General features: G+C 51.8%; 1 protein-coding gene across 1 annotated transcript in view; it reads right to left on the reverse strand.

The window, feature by feature from the left end:
• Positions 1-17,845, reverse strand: part of LOC119963046 — a 125,581-nt gene that overhangs the window by 40,210 nt on the left and 67,526 nt on the right. The gene's annotated exons all lie outside the window — the stretch shown is intronic.

Below are 17,845 nucleotides of genomic sequence, written 5' to 3' on the forward strand. Positions count from 1 at the left end.
TCCAGACGTGGCTGGCTGCCCCTGGACCCATCTTGCTCCGGAAGCATGTGCGGGTGCACAAGTCCGACCCGTTGGTGGAACAAGTCCAGTTACTCCATTCTAACCCGCAGTATGCGTACGTGGAGTACCACGACGGTCGGCAGGACACGGTCTCCCTCCGGGACCTGGCACCCGCCGGCCTGCGGCCCCCCCCCCTTCACCACAGACCCCCCCCATCCCTTTTCCCCCAGCGCCCCACCCAGGCCACCCCTCCCCCATCCATGGCGTCTCCACCACCAGCCCAGGGTATAGAGACAGTTCAAGGACCATCGCTCCCGGTGTCCAGGACATCATCTGAACCACCACCATCGGCAGAACCAACATCACCAACTCCACTGTGGCGGTCTGCCAGGATGTCACGGGCAACGGAAAGGCTGATCATTTAACTTCAACACAACCATGGACCTTGTATGGACACTATGTACTGTTGCTAAATGTCTGGGCCAGTGGGAAGCCAAGGATACATTTTTTTTCTCTCCTTACTACTCATAGCATCAGTTCCCCCCCCCCCCGCTTCTTTCTCCGCAAGGGGTGAATATGGTGGTATGATTAGCATAGCTGCCTGCCATTGGGGCAGAACACCGGCTTACCATTGGCCCTAGTTGGTCATGTGCCTCTCGACCGGTTGGTTGAGACCAATCATGTGACGGCTCCCCGATTGGTCGAGAGGCTGAGTTAACCCCGACTCCAGGGCGGGGTATAAATACCCAGTACTCCCGGCGGTCGTCCTTCTACTGTAATCGACCGCAGGGCTAACATCTAGTAGATTAAAGCCATACTTTTGTTCAGCAACTCGTCTCGCGTTCAATTTTTTTTTTTTAAATTTAGATTACCCAATTATTTTTTCCAATTAAGGGGGAATTTAGCGTGGCCAATCCACCTACTCTGCACATTTTTGGGCTGTGGGGGCGAAACCCACGCACACACGGAGAGAATGTGCAAACTCCACACAGACAGTGACCCAGAGCCGGGATCGAACCTGGGACCTCAGCGCCGTGAGGCGGTTGTGCTAACCACTAGGCCACCGTGCTGCCCTGTCACGCGTTCAATTGATGGTACATCAAGCAACAAACAAGCGGAAGAATAGCCAGGTAGCCAAGAATCAGGGCAAAGTAGGATGGAGGAGGGAAGAGACAGGGAACAATAGAAGAGAATCAGGGAGGTTGGGGGAAGGCAGGGAAATGATAGCCGGAAGGAGGGCATGGGAAACGACAACAAATTTGGCATCTACAGGAACAGAGAAAACAGGCGAAAGACAGGACGAACAGCTGAAGCGGAGGTGAGCGTGAGATGACAACGGCAGCGAAATCCGTCTGGGAGAAGCAAGTGACAACACCAACAGCAGACCCGTTCGAGTATTGCCCTCTGTATTGGTTCTCCGGCCATCCAAATGTATATCTACCTCCAGAGTCTCCACCCCCACAAACAGATGTCTACTTATGTGTTGTAAATAATATTGTCAATTGTACAGAGTTGTTGCTGTTCAGCTGGTGCATAATACCTTACCAGTTAATTTATTTTATTTTTTATTTCTTTTTTATTATTTTTTTCATTGGTTTGTTTGTGTGTGCCCTTCTCTTCTATATACATATATCTGCGTACATAATGGTAAATATACCTTGTTCAAAAACCCAATAATAAACATTTATAAAATAAAGGTTGTGTGGGGTTACTGGGTTATGGGGATAGGGTGGAGGCGTGAGCTTAAGTAGGGTGCTCTTTTCAAGAGCCGGTGCAGACCCGATGGGCCAAATGGCCTCCTTCTGCACTGTAAATTCTATGAAATGTTACTGCTGTTACAAGCAGATTGAAAAATATATATACATTTTTATTCTAGAAGTTTTCAATTTAACACGTACAAAACAATCCAACAGAATATATACAAATTGTTATTTTTAAAAATAATACTAACCCTTATCCCCTCCCTTCCACCCAAGACCCAACCCGCCCAATGCCTCTCCCCCCTCCCTAACCAACATGCACAGTCACTGGCCATGACCAAGTCCTTAAAGAAGGTGATGAACAGCTTCCACCTGGAATAGAATGATCCACTGATCTCTAATGGCAAAATTAATCCAATTTCAGAAACTCTGAAACGTCCCCCAACAATGCCGAGGCCATTGGTGGAGCTGGTAAATTCCATCCAAGCAGGACTCGTCTCCAGGCAATCAGAGAGACGAAGGCCAGGACATCAGCCTTATTCTTCTCCAGAAACGCCAACGGGTCTGTCCACCCCAAATATCACCACTAATGGGCACGGCTCCAGCCTGACCCCCACAATCTCCGATATAGTCTCAAAAAAGGAGATCCAAAACTCAAATAGCTTAGGGCAGATCCAGAACGAGTGTGAATGGCTTGCTGGCCCCCTAGACATCGCACACATCTGTCCTCTATTCCGGGACATGTGTGTTCTGGTTAACTGTGCTCAGTGAACTATTTTAAACTCTACCAGTCTCAGCCTGGCACAAGGAGAGGTAGAATTCACCCAATGCAAGATCTCGCTCCACACCCCTCCACCCAGCCCCAACCCCTCTTCCCACTTCCCCTTGACTTCCTCTAATAGTGACTTCCTCTAATAGTGCTCTCCCTATCTCCAACAACCACCCATATAGAAGAACGAACAAAGAAAATTACAGCACAGGAACAGGCCCTTCGGCCCTCCCAGCCTGGGCCGATCCAGATCCTTCATCTAAACCTTTCTCCTATTTTCCAAGGTCTACTTCCCTCTGTTGCCGCCCATTCATATACCTATCTAGATGCCTCTTAAATGATGCTATCGTGCCCGCCTCTACCACCTCCGCTGGTAAAGCGTTCCAGGCACCCACCACCCTCTGCGTAAAAAACTTTCCATGCACATCTCCCTTAAACTTTCTGCCTCTCACCTTGAAATCGTGACCCCTTGTAACTGACACCCCCACTCTTGGAAAAAGCTTGTTGCTATCCACCCTGTCCATACCCCTCATAATTTTGTATACCTCAATCAGGTCCCCCCCTCAACCTCCGTCTTTCCAACGAAAACAATCCTAATCTACTCAACCTTTCTTCATAGCTAGCACCCTTCATACCAGGCAACATCCTGGTGAACCTCCTCTGCACCCTCTCCAAAGCATCCACATCCTTCTGGTAATGTGGCGACCAGAACTGCATGCAGTATTCCAAATGTGGCCGGATATGTATCGGATACCTTTGCTTACCCTATCTCATCTAGAGATAGTGTTTTGTCCATTAGTGTAGGTCCCGGTAGCCGAGGGAACAAAGACAGTTCCTTACAAAGTCGGGTCAGGACTGCAGATATCTAAATGAACTCCCCCTCGAGAGTTGAAATTTCTCCACTATCTCCTCCAGTCCCACAAACCTACCCTCTACAAACAAACCCTTGAACCACTCAAAGCCCTCCCTCTTCTAAAGCTTATACACTGTATCCATCCCGAACGGCTCAAACCTATGGTTCCGAAAAATTGGCGACAGTAGTGACATCGCTCTCAATTTAAAATGCTGCGTGGATTGGCCCAAATTCTTAGGAGCTCACTGAGCTCGTAGAAAACCTGGTCGGAGAGAACAGAAGAGGAGCTGCAACCAAAGCCCTTTGACACAAACCTGCACAGGAAGTCTCCTCCATCTGCACCCTGACCCTGGCTCCTTCCTTCATCCATCCCCGCACTTTCACGATGTTTGCTGCCCAGTAATAGAACATCAGATTGAGTAGCACAGCCTCTCCGATTGCCTCTTCCTCTGCAGGAAGGCTTTTCGAAAAAAGCATATCCCACTGATCCGCCTGACCTGATCCAAAACAAATTGATTCCTCCCCCCACCCAACCAGACCTGAATAGCCCCCACTACTTGATTCGTTCCCTGACCCGACTTCATTAGCCCACGATCCTACTTGCCATCCTACCCAAAGGCCACAGTACCCATCTGCCAACCTATGCACCTGCTCACCCACCTGCCAGCCTAGCCACCTAGCACCTCACCAAGCTGCCACCCTATAGACATATCCACTTATTTCATCTGTTCTACCCATTCTACCATACTACCCATTCACTCATTCAACCAATTAACTAACATTTACCCAATCGTGAACATTCACACTGCACGTTTAGTTAAGAGAGATGTGCCGTCCTTTCCTGGGCTGCTGCCCCTGGGGTTTGAGGATAATGGACTGTCACAGGATGAGATAGGGGAGGGGAAGGTGTCCGAGGTCTACAAGGAGGTGATGGACTGGGAGGGGCCCTGGTGAGGGACATAAAGCGTAAGTGGAAGGGGGAGCTGTGAAGGGAGGTAGAGGCCGGAATGTGGGCTGAAGCCGTGTAGAGGGTGAATGCGTCCTTGTCGTGTGCGAGGTTAAGCCTCATGCAGTTTAAAGTAATACGTAGGGCGCATACAATGGTAGAACGGCTGAGTAGGTTTTTTGATGGGGTAGAGAACAGGTATGCACGGGGGTGGGATCTGCAAATCACGTTTCATGTTTTGGATGTGTTCGAAGCTGAAGAGGTTCTGGCAGCGGTTCACGGACATGATGGCCGAGGTGCGGGGGAGGGGGTGAAAGTGGCTCTCAGTCCAGAGGTGGCGATATTCGGGGTGTCGGAAGACCTGAGTGTTCAGGGGCCGAGAAAGGCCGATGTTTTGACCTTTGCCTCCCCGATATCCCGGAGACGGATTTTGCTTGGGTGGAGGGACACAGAGCCGCCAAAGGCAGGGGTGTGGGTGAGCAACCTGACAGAATTCCTGAGACGCAGAAGGTCAAGTTCGTCTTGAGGGCTCAGTCGATGGGTTCACTCAGAGGTGGAAGCCGTTCATTGATTTCTTTAAAGAGGTTTGAGGGGTCAGCAAAGTGGAGGGGGGAATAGGTGGGGGTACGGGGGTTAAAATGTGGAAAGCAGGATGGGGGAAGGGGGTGGTATTGGGGGAGCGGGTGTTGGTTGTTTATTTTTTTTTTTAAATAATTTTTATTAAAGAGATTTTTTACATGAAAATATTTACCCCCCCTAACCATAGACTATTACACAATATTCCCTCTTAACAGATATCCCCCCCCCGCCCGACCCCCCGCGCGCGCTGTCCCTCCCCCCCTCCCCCCCCAAAAAACAAACAAAGCAACAATTAACATCAAACATGAACTGCGAACAAATTTGTCCGCATTACAACCTTAAATAACCCACCACACCCGTTGTTGCCACCCCCCCCCCCTCCCCTCCCTCCCCCCCCTCCCCCCCCCCCCCGGGTTGCTGCTGCTGCGACCTCTGCACCCTATCTTTGAGCCAAAAAGTCGAGGAAGGGCTGCCACCGCCTGAAGAACCCTTGTACCGACCCTCTCAGGGCGAATTTGACCCTTTCCAACTGGATAAAGCTTGCCATGTCATTAATCCAAGTTTCCACGCTTGGAGGCCTCGCGTCCTTCCACTGTATCAGTATCCTTCTTCGCGCAACTAGGGATGCAAAGGCCAATATTCCGGCCTCTCTCGCCTCCTGTACCCCCGGCTCCACCCCAACCCCAAATATCGCTAGTCCCCATCCTGGTTTGACCCTGGATCCCACCACCCTCGACACCGTCCTTGCCACCCCCTTCCAGAACTCCTCCAGTGCCGGACATGCCCAAAACATATGGACATGGTTCGCTGGACTTCCCGAACACCTGACACATCTGTCCTCACCCCCAAAGAACCGACTCATCCTTGTCCCCGTCATATGGGCTCTATGTAGCACCTTAAATTGAATGAGGCTAAGCCTCGCACACGAGGAGGAAGAATTAACCCTCTCCAGGGCATCAGCCCATGTCCCATCCTCTATCTGCTCTCCCAGCTCCCCCTCCCACTTGGCTTTCAGCTCCTCTACTGATGCCTCCTCCGCCTCCTGCATTACTTTGTATATGTCCGATATCCTCCCCCCTCCGACCCAGACCCCCGAGAGCACCCTATCGCTCGCCCCCCTGCTGGGGAGCAAGGGGAACCCTTCCACCTGGCGGCTAGCAAATGCCTTCACCTGCAAATGTCGAAACACGTTTCCCGGGGGGAGCCCGAATTTCTCCTCCAGCTCTCTCAGGCTCGCAAACCTCCCATCTACAAACAGATCCTTCAGCTGCCTGATGCCCACCCTGTGCCAGCTCTGAAATCCCCCGTCCATGTTCCCCGGGATGAATCTATGGTTCCCTCTTAACGGTGCCTCCATCAGACCTCCCACTTCCCCCCTGTGTCGCCTCCACTGCCCCCAGATCTTGAGGGTGGCCGCCACCACCGGGCTCGTGGTGTACCTCGTGGGAGGGAGCGGCCATGGCGCCGTTACTAGGGCCCCCAGGCTTATGTTGCCACAGGACGCCCTCTCCATTCGTTTCCAAGCTGCCCCCTCCCCTTCCATCATCCACTTGCGCACCATCGACACATTAGCCGCCCAGTAATACCCCGAAAGGTTGGGTAATGCCAGCCCTCCACTCTCCCTACTCCGCTCCAAGAAGACCCTCCTCACCCTTGGGGTGCCATGCGCCCACACGTAGCTCATGATGCTGCTCGTCACCTTTTTGAAGAAGGCCCTAGGGAGGAAGATGGGCAAGCACTGTAATAAAAACAAAAACCTTGGGAGGACCGTCATTTTAACGGACTGCACTCTGCCCGCCAGCGACAGCGGCACCATGTCCCACCTTTTAAATTCCTCCTCCATCTGTTCCACTAGCCTAGAGAAGTTCAACTTGTGGAGAGTCCCCCAGTTCCTTGCCACCTGCACCCCTAAATATCTAAAACTCTTTCCTGCTCTCTTCAACGGGAGTCTCCCGATTCCCTCTTCCTGGTCCCCTGGGTGTATCACAAATACCTCACTCTTACCCAAGTTTAGCTTGTACCCCGAAAAGTCCCCGAATTCTGCTAGCAGTTCCATCACCTCCGGCATTCCCCCTTCTGGGTCTGCCACGTATAGCAGCAGGTCGTCCGCGTTTAGCGATACCCGGTGCTCCTCCCCGCCCCTTGTCAGCCCTCTCCACCCCCCTGAGCCCCTCAGTGCCATCGCCAACGGTTCAATTGCCAGTGCGAAGAGCAGGGGGGACAAGGGGCACCCCTGTCTGGTCCACCGGTGGAGCCCAAAATACTCCGATCTCCTACCATTCGTCACTACACTTGCCGTCGGGGCCGAATAGAGCAGCTTCACCCATTTAATAAATCCCTCCCCAAATCCAAACCGCTCCAGCGTCTCCCACAGGTACTTCCACTCCACCCTATCAAATGCTTTCTCTGCGTCCAATGCCACCACTATCTCTGCCTCCCCCTCCACTGCCGGCATCATGATGACGTTTAGCAGTCTCCGCACGTTCGTATTAAGCTGCCGCCCTTTCACAAAACCCGTCTGGTCCTCGTGTATCACCCCTGGCACACAATCCTCTATCCTGGTAGCCAGGATCTTTGCCAGCAGCTTGGCGTCCACATTCAGGAGCGAGATAGGCCTATATGACCCACACTGCACGGGGTCCTTGTCCCGCTTCAAGATCAGAGAGATCAGTGCCTGCGACATTGTCGGGGGCAGAGCCCCCCCCTCCCATGCCTCGTTGAAGGCTCGCACCAGCACAGGGCCCACCAGATCCGCATATTTTTTGTAAAATTCCACCGGGAACCCGTCTGGCCCCGGCGCCTTCCCCGACTGCATATGCCCAATCCCCTTGACTAGCTCCTCTAGCCCTATCTGCGCCCCCAGCCCCTCTACCAGCTCCTCTTGGACCTTGGGGAACCTCAGTTTGTTCAAGAAGCCCTCCATCCCCCCTCCCCTCGTCGACGGCTCTGACCGATACAGCTCCTTATAGAAGTCTCTGAAAACCCCATTTACTTCTGGCCCCTTCTGCACTATGTTCCCACCCCTCTCCCTCACTCCCCCAATTTCTCTCGCCGCATCCCGCTTGCGGAGCTGATGCGCCAGCATCCTACTCGCCTTCTCCCCATACTCATAAATCGCGCCCTGCGCCCTTCTCCACTGTGTCTCCGCCTTTCTGGTGGTCAACAGGTCAAACTTAGCCTGCAAACTACGCCGTTCCCCCAGCAGCCCCTCCTCTGGTGCCTCCGCATATTTCCTATCCACGTCCAGAAGCTCCCCCACCAGCCTCTCCCTCTCCTGTCTCTCCCTCCTTTCCCTATGTGCCCGTATGGAGATCAGCTCCCCCCGGATCGCTGCCTTCAGGGCCTCCCATACCATCCCCACCTGCACCTCCCCCGTGTCATTAATGTCCAGATATCTCTCAATGCTCTTCCGGACCCTCTTATACACCTCCTCATCCGCCAGCAACCCCACATCCAGACGCCACAGCGGACGCTGGTCTCGCACCTCTCCCATTTCCAAATCTACCCAGTGTGGCGCGTGGTCTGAGACCGCTATGGCCGAGTACTCCACTTCCCGTACTTTCGGGATCAGTCCCCTGCTTAATACAAAAAAGTCAATTCTAGAATAGACTCTGTGGACATGGGAGAAAAAGGAATACTCCCTCGCCCTCGGCCTCCCAAACCTCCAGGGGTCCACCCCTCCCATCTGCTCCATAAACCCCTTTAACACTTCTGCCGCTGCCGGCCTCCTACTCGTCCTTGAACTCGATCTGTCCAACACGGGGTCCAGCACTGTGTTGAAGTCCCCCCCCATGATCAGGCCCCCTGCCTCCAGGTCCGGAATGAGGCCCAGTAGGCGCCTCATGAAGCCAGCGTCGTCCCAGTTCGGGGCATACACGTTAACCATCACCACTTTCTCCCCCTGCAGCCTACCCTTCACCATGACATATCTACCCTCTTTATCCGCCACCACCTCCGCCGCCACGAACGACACCCTCTTCCCTACCAGGATCGCCACCCCTCGGTTCTTTACGTCCAGTCCTGAGTGGAACACTTGTCCCACCCACCCCCTTCTCAGGCGGACCTGGTCCGCCACCTTCAAATGGGTCTCTTGTAGCATTGCTACATCCGCCTTCAGCCCCTTCAAATGCGAGATTACTCTCGTTCTCTTGACCGGCCCATTCAGCCCCCTCACATTCCAAGTGATCAGCCAGGTCGAAGGGCAGCCCGCCCCTTTCCCCCGCCGACTAGCCATATCCTGTCACCTGCTCGCCCCGAGTCAGCCCTCCCTTTCTGACCCGCTCCCCATGGCGATGGCGCCCCCCCCCCCCCCCCCCCCCCCCACCCCTCCAGTCCTCAACTTCTCCTCCCTGGCCTTTTCAGCAGCAACCCGGTGGCCCCCCCCTTCCCCCCTCCCCCCCCCCCCCCCCCCCCCACCACCCTCCCCCCCAGGCTAGGACCCTTCCTAGCCGCGACGCACCCTCCATAGTACTTCCGTGAGTCAGCTGGTTTACGCTGACCCGGCTGCCCCTGCCACACTCCGGCTCCTCCCGGCATGGGGGACGTCCCCCCCCTTACCACCCCTCCTTGACCCCGCTCCAGCGCGGGAAAGGGAGCCATTGCTGACCACGCCCCTTACTCCCACCCCCCTCCCTCCTCTGCCCCGTGCGCGGGAAACCAGAGGAAAGCCCGCGCTTTCGCCCTGCCCCTCCCCGCCCCTCCATCTTCAGTTCCACCCCCGTCCCCGATCTCCCACCGATAAATAAAAAACAACCAAAAACCCCACAAGAAACACATACCCCCGGCACTCCCCCCCCACCCCGCCCTCCCACCATAACATTATAAATAACAGGCAAAAGAGAGAAAAAACTGGTATAGAGAACAAAAAGGGTCCAAAAATACGGCCAAGTGAAAATCCAACCAACAGAAAGCCACGTGTCCAGCTTAAAGTACCAGAGCGGCAACGACCGCCAGGTATCCCCTGGCTCTAGTTCGAGTCCAGCTTTTCTTCCTGGACAAAGGCCCACGCCTCCTCCGGGGACTCGAAATAGTGGTGCTGGTCCTTGTAGGTCACCCACAAGCGCGCTGGCTGCAGCATCCCGAATCTAATTCTCTTGGCATGCAGCACCGCCTTCGTCCGGTTGAACCGGGCCCGCCGCTTTGCCACCTCCGCACTCCAGTCCTGAAAGATCCTCACCGTCGAGTTCTCCCATTTGCTGCTCCTCTCTCTCTTGGCCCACCTCAGCACCCTCTCCCGGTCACTGAATCGCTGGAACCGAACCAGCACCGCCCTCGGGGGTTCGTTTGCTCTTGGCTTCCTGGCCATTACTCTGTAGGCCTCCTCCAATTCCAGGGGCGAAGGGACGGCCCCTGCCCCCATCAGTGAGCCCAGCATTTCTGCCACATACCCCTGGAGGTCCGACCCCTCCAGCCCTTCTGCCAGGCCCAGGATCCTCAGGTTTTTCCGCCTCATGCGGGTATCCATCTCCTCCAATCGGTTTTGCCATCTCAGGTGGAGTGCCTCGTGCACCTCCACCTTTCCCACGAGGACCGTGGCCTCCTCCTCCCTCACAGTCATCTCCTGCTGCAGCTCCCGAATTGACGCCTCTTGGGTCGCCTGTGCCCCCATCAGCCTGGTGGTCGTCGCGTTCATCGACTCCAGCAGCTCCACTTTCAGCTCCGTGAAGAAGCGCAGGAGAGCGGCCTGCTGCTCCTCCGCCCATTTCCTCCAGTCCTCGGGTGCGCCGCCGGCCGCCATTTTGGATTTCTTCCCCCGCTTTTTTCGGGGAGCTGCTGCCGCTTTTTTTCCTGCCCCACTTCGGGTGACGACCATAAATTTGACGGGGTTCTCCTCTGGGAACCTTCCCCCACCGGGAATTGCCGTTCCAGCGCCGTTAGGGGCCCTCCAATCGGCCCGAAAACACCTTCCTAACAGGAGCAGCCAAACGTGTGACTTAGCTGGTCATAGCCGCAACCGGAAGTGTGTTGGTTGTTTATAATGTTGTATGGTTATTCTTTGCTTTTGTCAGTTTATATGAAAGTCCCTTGAATAAAATTGTAAAAAAAAAGAAAAGACCCTGCAATATTATTGCAGCATTAGGGGCAGCACGGTAGCATGGTGGTTAGCATAAATGCTTCACAGCTCCAGGGTCCCAGGTTCGATTCCCGGCTGGGTCACTGTCTGTGTGGAGTCTGCATGTCCTCCCCGTGTGTGCGTGGGTTTCCTCCGGGTGCTCCGGTTTCCTCCCACAGTCCATAGATGAGCGGGTCAGGTGGATTGGCCATGCTAAATTGCCCGTAGTGTCCTAAAAAGTAAGGTTAAGGGGGGGTTGTTGGGTTATGGGTGTGGGGTGGATACGTGGGTTTGAGTGGGGTGATCGTTGCTCGGCACAACATCGAGGGCCGAAGGGCCTGTTCTGTGCTGTACTGTTCTATGTTCTAATATTCAACCCATATTGGGCTTCAACATCAAATGTTAGGCTATGATTACATGACATTATCTGAAACATTAAAACATAGAAGACAATAATTCTGCCTTATCAACTGGAGTTTAATCATACCACAAAATAGTATAATTAATGCCAGTTAGAAGCAGAGTAAAATTATCTGGTTCATAGTCTTTTCCATTATTTAAAATGCAGTTCATTTTCCACCTCCAACAATATCGGTCCATCATCAAATAGTTCACAAGCACTAGTAATAAGGGGCGGGATTCCCGCCGGTGGGAGAATCACCGGGGGTCGGCATGAATCCCACACCCGCCGTCCTCCCAATTCTCCCGCCCCCCAAAACCCAGCCTGGCGTGAGTCGCGCCGCCCGCCTCGGAGAATAGCGGGGTCCGGCGTGACTCAATGGACTCCTGGGCTGTCCAGATTCTCCAGCCTGCGATGGGCCGAAGTCCCGCCCCTTCCATACCGGTCCCGCCAGCGTAAATTAGATTTGGTCCCTGACTGGCAGCTGCGGGTGGGCTCTGGGGTTCTTGGGGGGTCGCGGGAGGATCTGGCCCCAGGAGGTACCCCCACGTGTCCTGGCCCGCGGTCGGGGGGCACCGATCTGCGGGCGGGCCTGTGCCCTGGGGGAACTCTATTCCTTCTGCACCAGAGGCCGTGTTCATCCGCCATTCCCGGTGCAGAAGTGAATCCCCCTACCCATGCGCGGGTATGACGCCAGCATGTGCTGGCGCTCCTGTGCATGCGCCGACTCGTGCCAGCCGGCGGAGCCTCTTTGGCGCCGGTTGGCGTGGTGCCAAGCCCCTATCCCGGCGGCTGGCGGAGCGCCAACCACTCCAGGGAGGGCCCAGCCCCTGAAGGTGCGGAGGGTTCCGCACATTTGGGACGGCCCGACACCGGAGTGGTTCACGCCACTCTGTCCTGCCGGGCCCCCCGCCCCGCCGGGTAGGGGAGAATCCTGCCCATGGTTCCTTTCAATGATTACAAATAATGGGCCCCCCCCCGTTCTGTATTCCTCGGCAGTACTCCGTTCCTGGCAGCGGAATTCACTACTCCCTAAGCTTGTCAGTGGGATTTCCCATTGAAGCCCCCCCCCCCCCCACGCTGCCGGGAAGCCTGCAGGCAGGGATTCGCTGCCTGCGAGAACAGTGACTATCAATGACCAGAGAATTCCAGCCAATATCTTTGCAAAAGCTGCGCTATTTATCTGAATTGGATTAGATTGGATTGGTTTTGTTTATTGTCACGCGTACCGAGGTACAGTGAAAAGTATTTTTCTGTGAGCAGCTCAAATAGATCATTAAATACATGAAAATAAAAGAAAATACATAATAGGGCAACACAAGGTACACAATGTAAATACATAGACACCGGCATCGGGTGAAGCATACAGGGGTGTAGTATTAATCAGGTCAGTCCATAAGAGGGTCATTTAGGAGTCTAGTAACAGCGGGGAAGAAGCTGTTTTTGAATTTGTTTGTGTGTGTTCTCAGATTTTTGTATCTCCTGCCCAATGGAGGAGATTGGAAGAGTGAGTAAGCCGGGTGGGAGGGATCTTCGATTCTGCTGCCCGCTTTCCCCAGGCAGCGGGAGGTGTAGATGGAGTCAATAGATGGGAGGCAGGTTCCTCTGATGGACTAGGCTGTGTTCACGACTCTCTGAAGTTTCTTGCGGTCTTGGGCCGAGGAGTTGCCATACAGGCTGTGATGCAGCCAAATAGGATGCTTTCTATGGTGCATCTGTAAAAGTTGGTAAGAGTTAATGTGGACATGCCGAATTTCCTTAGTTTCCTGAGGGAGTGTAGGCGCTGTTGTGCTTTCTTGGTGGTAGCGTCGACGTGGGTGGACCAGGACAGATTTTTGGTGATGTGCACCCCTAGAAATTTGAAGCTGTTAACCATCTCAATCTCAGCCCCGTTGATGCCGACAGGGGTCCAGAAGTCAATGACCAGCTCTTTAGTTTTGCTGGCATTGAGGGAGAGATTGCTGTTGCTGCCCACTACACCAGGTTCTCTATCTCCCTCCTGTATTCTGATTTGCCATTATTCAAGATCCGGCCCACTGTGGTCGTGTCGTCAGCAAATTTATAGATGGAGCTGTCTATTCCACTAAATTTCCTCTTTTTCCTTAAATCTGATATTTTTGTTGTTTGGCTGCAAAGGATCCCTGTTATTTTTGGAACTTTTCAGTCAGCCTGGCTCAGGGCTGGAATGTCTGCCTCCCTCTCACAGGAACAATGATGTCAACGATTGGTCGAAGGATGATGATTAGCCATGCTAAAGACTTGTGCTCCAGAAATTGCCACATTCTCATCCAAGCTGTTCCTGTACAGCTATAACATTGGCATTTACCCAGCAATGTGGAAAATTGCACAGGTATGTCCTGTACAGAAAAACAGGACAAATCCAACCCAGCCAATTATCTACCACCCCTATCATTCTGCTCTCAATCATCAGTAAAGGGATGGAAGATGTCATCAACAGTGCTCTCAAGCGGCACTTACTTTGCAATAACCTGCTCACTGACACACAGTTTGAGTTTCGCCAGGGTCACTCAGCTTCTGACCTCATTACAGCCTTGGTTCAAACATGGACAAAAGAGCTGAATGCCAGAGGTGAGGTGAGAGTGACTGCCCTTGACATCAAAGTAGCATTTGATTGATTATGGCATCAAGGAGCCCTACGAAAATTGGAGTCAATGGGAATCAGGAGGAAAACTTTCCACTGGTTAGGATCAGACCTGGCACAAAGGAGGATGGTTGTGGTTATTGGAGGCCAGTCACCTCAGTCCCAGGACATCACTTCAGGAGTTCCTCAGGGCCCAACCATCTTCAGCTGCTTCATCAATGATCTTCCTTTCAACATAAAGTCAGATGTAGGGAAATATGCTGCTGAGTGCACAATGTTCAGCACCATTCACAACTCCTCAGACACTGAAGCAGTTCACGTGCAAGTGCAGAAAGACGTGGACACTATCCAGGCTTGGGCGGACAAGTGGCATGTCACATTATTACGATCCCAGACCAAAACTCAAAAGTTGCTAGGATACTGGACAGAAACCCCAATATTTTATCTAACTTGTAAGATTGGAAGGAAAGGATACTTTGCTCCAGGAGTGATTTCACCCACTAATAGGAATATGGTATACTAGAACATAGAACAGTACAGCACAGAACAGGCCCTTCAGCCCTCGATGTTGTGCCGAGCAATGATCACCCTACTCAAACCCACGTATCCACCCTATACCCGTAACCCAATAAACCCCCCCCCCCCCCCCCCAACCTTACTTTTTTAGGACACTACGGGCAATTTAGCATGGCCAATCCACCTAACCCGCACATCTTTGGACTGTGGGAGGAAACCGGAGCACCCGGAGGAAACCCATGCACACACGGGGAGGACGTGCAGACTCCGCACAGACAGTGACCCAGCCGGGAACCAACCCTGGGGCCCTGGAGCTGTGAAGCATTTATGCTAACCACCATGCTACCGTGCTGCCCCAAACAAACTTTATTACTCACATAATATTCACAACTTTTACAACTTTTCCACATTAACTCTGACTAACTTTAACATCATAAAGACAAATAGCCTTCAATTACCAGTTAAACAATGCTTAACAATGACAAAAACACTAATTCCTAACTGCTTTCTTTTATCTCCACGCAAGCAAAACCCAAATCGGGTCACAATCCTCTTTTAAATACAGTTAGCCGACCCTGGAATGCTTGCTGTAAAGAGAGGTCTTGAATGGACCACTTTTAAAGAGAGATCCTCCAGGAAAGAACTTGCAGAATCCTGCCTGTCTCAACTACTGTTTAAACTGCCAGCCATTGAAATTGTTCCTTTCCTGTTCACAGGCAAATCTTTAACTCACTATCATGAGTTCAGCTGCTACCAGTCAGTTCCCAGTCAAATCTTCAACTGAACTGTTTTGGAAGAAACTGTGGATCTGTCCACAGACAGATCTATTAGTCCAAACTGTATTGGGAGTACAGATTCTTGTCTCTTCACATCCCAATCTAAAACTAAACTCAAACTCCAGAAACTGCTTCAACCCCATTCACACCTCCCATTAACTACATCAGCTTACTAAACTGAACAAGGACGGTGGGTAGCACTGTTGCTTCACAGCTCCAGGGTCCAAGGATCGATTCCCGGCTTGGGTCACTGTGCGGAGTCTGCACGCTCTCTCCGTGTCTGCGTGGGTTTCCTCTGGGTGCTCCAGTTTCCTCCCATAAGTCCTGAAAGACGTGCTGTTAGGTAATTTGGACATTCTGAATTCTCCCTCTCTGTACCCGAACAGGCACCGGAGTGTGGCGACTAGGGGATTTTCACAGTGACTTCATCGCAGTGCTAATGTAAGCCTACTTATGACAATAAAGATCATTATAATTATTATTATTATAATGCACAAGTCACGAGTGTGATGGAATACTCTCCACTTGCCTGTATGAGTGCAGTTCCAACAAAGGCCAAGAAGCTCGATACCATCCAGTACAAAGCAGCCCACTTGATTGGCACCCTTTCCACAAACATTCGCTGCCTCCACAAATACTCACTCCCTCCATCACCCACACACAATAGCAGTAGTGTGTACCATTTAAAGGATACACTACAGGAACTAACCAAGACTCCTTAGATAGCACCTTCCAAACCCACGATCACTACCATCTGGAAGGAAAAAGGCAGCAGAAACAGGAGAATCCCACCACCTGGAGTTTACTCCCAAGTCACTGACCATCCTGACTTGGAAATATATCGCTGTTCCTTCACTGCTGCAGGGTCAAAATCTTGGAACTCTGTCCCGAACATCACTGTGGGTGTACCTACACCACATGAACTACAGCGGTTCAATAAGGCAGCTCACCACCACTTTATTAAGGGGAATTGGAGATGGGCCTACAAGTGCTGGCCTAGCCAGCGACGCCCACATCTCAAAAAGATTCATGTAAAAAAAATTAAGAAATAGTAATTTGTACTTCCCAATTTATTCAGGATCTGGCATAGGATTGGAGAACAGTGTGGTAAATTAGATGAGGTGCAAGTGAATCCAGCGGAGATAACATGGGGGGAGAGTGATGGTGGGCGGATTTGGACACAGGATGCTAGTAGGTGAAGACTATCCCATTATACATGCTACTTGGAAAAATAATCCAGAAGGGACATTCAGTGGATTTGGGGCATGGGTGGGTGGAGGTGCTGGAATCAGTGGTAGCCAAAACAGCAGACAGGCACTGGTGCCCATGAGGGTGTCTGCCAGCCCCGTCCTGAAGTTCCTGCAACCTCGAGCAAGGTCAGCACTGGGTGTGGATCCAATGCAACCATCAAAGTTACAACGTGTAGATTTTCCAAGTTCTTATTTTTACAGAGCTGATAAAGAAAAGCTGCATTCATGCAGGGATAAAATGTCATAACAGCATCACTTTACAGATTGAGGCAATGCTGATTTTCATGTAACATCTCATTGGCAAAATATTAAACCTCTAATTCTAACCTCTTGACCAATCCTGATTTTAATACCTCCACCATTGACTGTTGTGCCTTTGGCTGCCAATATCCTAAGCTCTCGAATTATCTCCTTAAACCTTTCCACCTTGCTACCTCTCTTCCATTAAAATGTTCCTTAAAAATAACTCTTTGAACAAGCTATTATCCCCTTATGTGTTTTGGTGCCTAATTTTGCTTTATAACGCTCTGGTGAAGCATCCTGCTATGTTTCATTGTTGCAAAGGTGATATATATATATATATATATATATAGAGGTATTGTAACTCTTAACTACATTGTTAAGATGGTTCACTTGACTTAGATCGAGCATTTGGCTCAGTGGGCTAGACAGCCGGTTTGTAATGCAGAACAAGGCCAGCAGCACGGGTTCAAATCAGTACTGGCTGTGAATTCTGAATTCTCCCTCCGTGTACCGGAACAGGCGCCAGAATGTGGCGACTAGGGGCTTTTCACAGTAACTTCATTGAAGCCGACTTGTGACAATAAAAGATTATTATTATTTCAGTGTAACACAAAGTTTGTTTTAATTCAAATAGTCATTTGATAGCACAGAAATAGAGTCTTTTCTGCGTCCAGCGCAATCACCACCTCGGTCTCCTTTCGATCTGCTGGCTCCATAACTACATTTAACACCCTCCTAATATTCAAAAATAGATGCCTTCTAGCACTAACTCTCCCTAAACTTCTTATAAAACTCTACTGGGAACCCATCTGGCCCTACCACCTTCCTCAATTGCATCCTCCCAATTGCCTCCTTTACTCCTGTTCCCCTACCGACCCCTCCAATGTGTTCCTATCTTCCTCCCCCAACCTCAAGTATTCCAGACCGTCCAGGAATTCCCGCATCTCCCAGCCCTCCCCCGGTGGTTCCTCAAACACCTTATTGATCTTGTCTGGGGCCACCACCAATTTCCCTCTCCTATCCTGCACCTGGATAATTCCCCTCGCCGCCACCTCCTCAGAAGTTGGCCTGCCAGCATGCAGGCCTTCTCCCCATACTCATGACTGACAATATTAAATTAGTTGTTAGTATAATTTTTAACAGGCTAAGGACGATTTCG

The sequence above is a fragment of the Scyliorhinus canicula genome, chromosome 3, assembly GCF_902713615.1.
Source record: "Scyliorhinus canicula chromosome 3, sScyCan1.1, whole genome shotgun sequence".
Classification (NCBI taxonomy): Eukaryota; Metazoa; Chordata; class Chondrichthyes; order Carcharhiniformes; family Scyliorhinidae; genus Scyliorhinus; species Scyliorhinus canicula.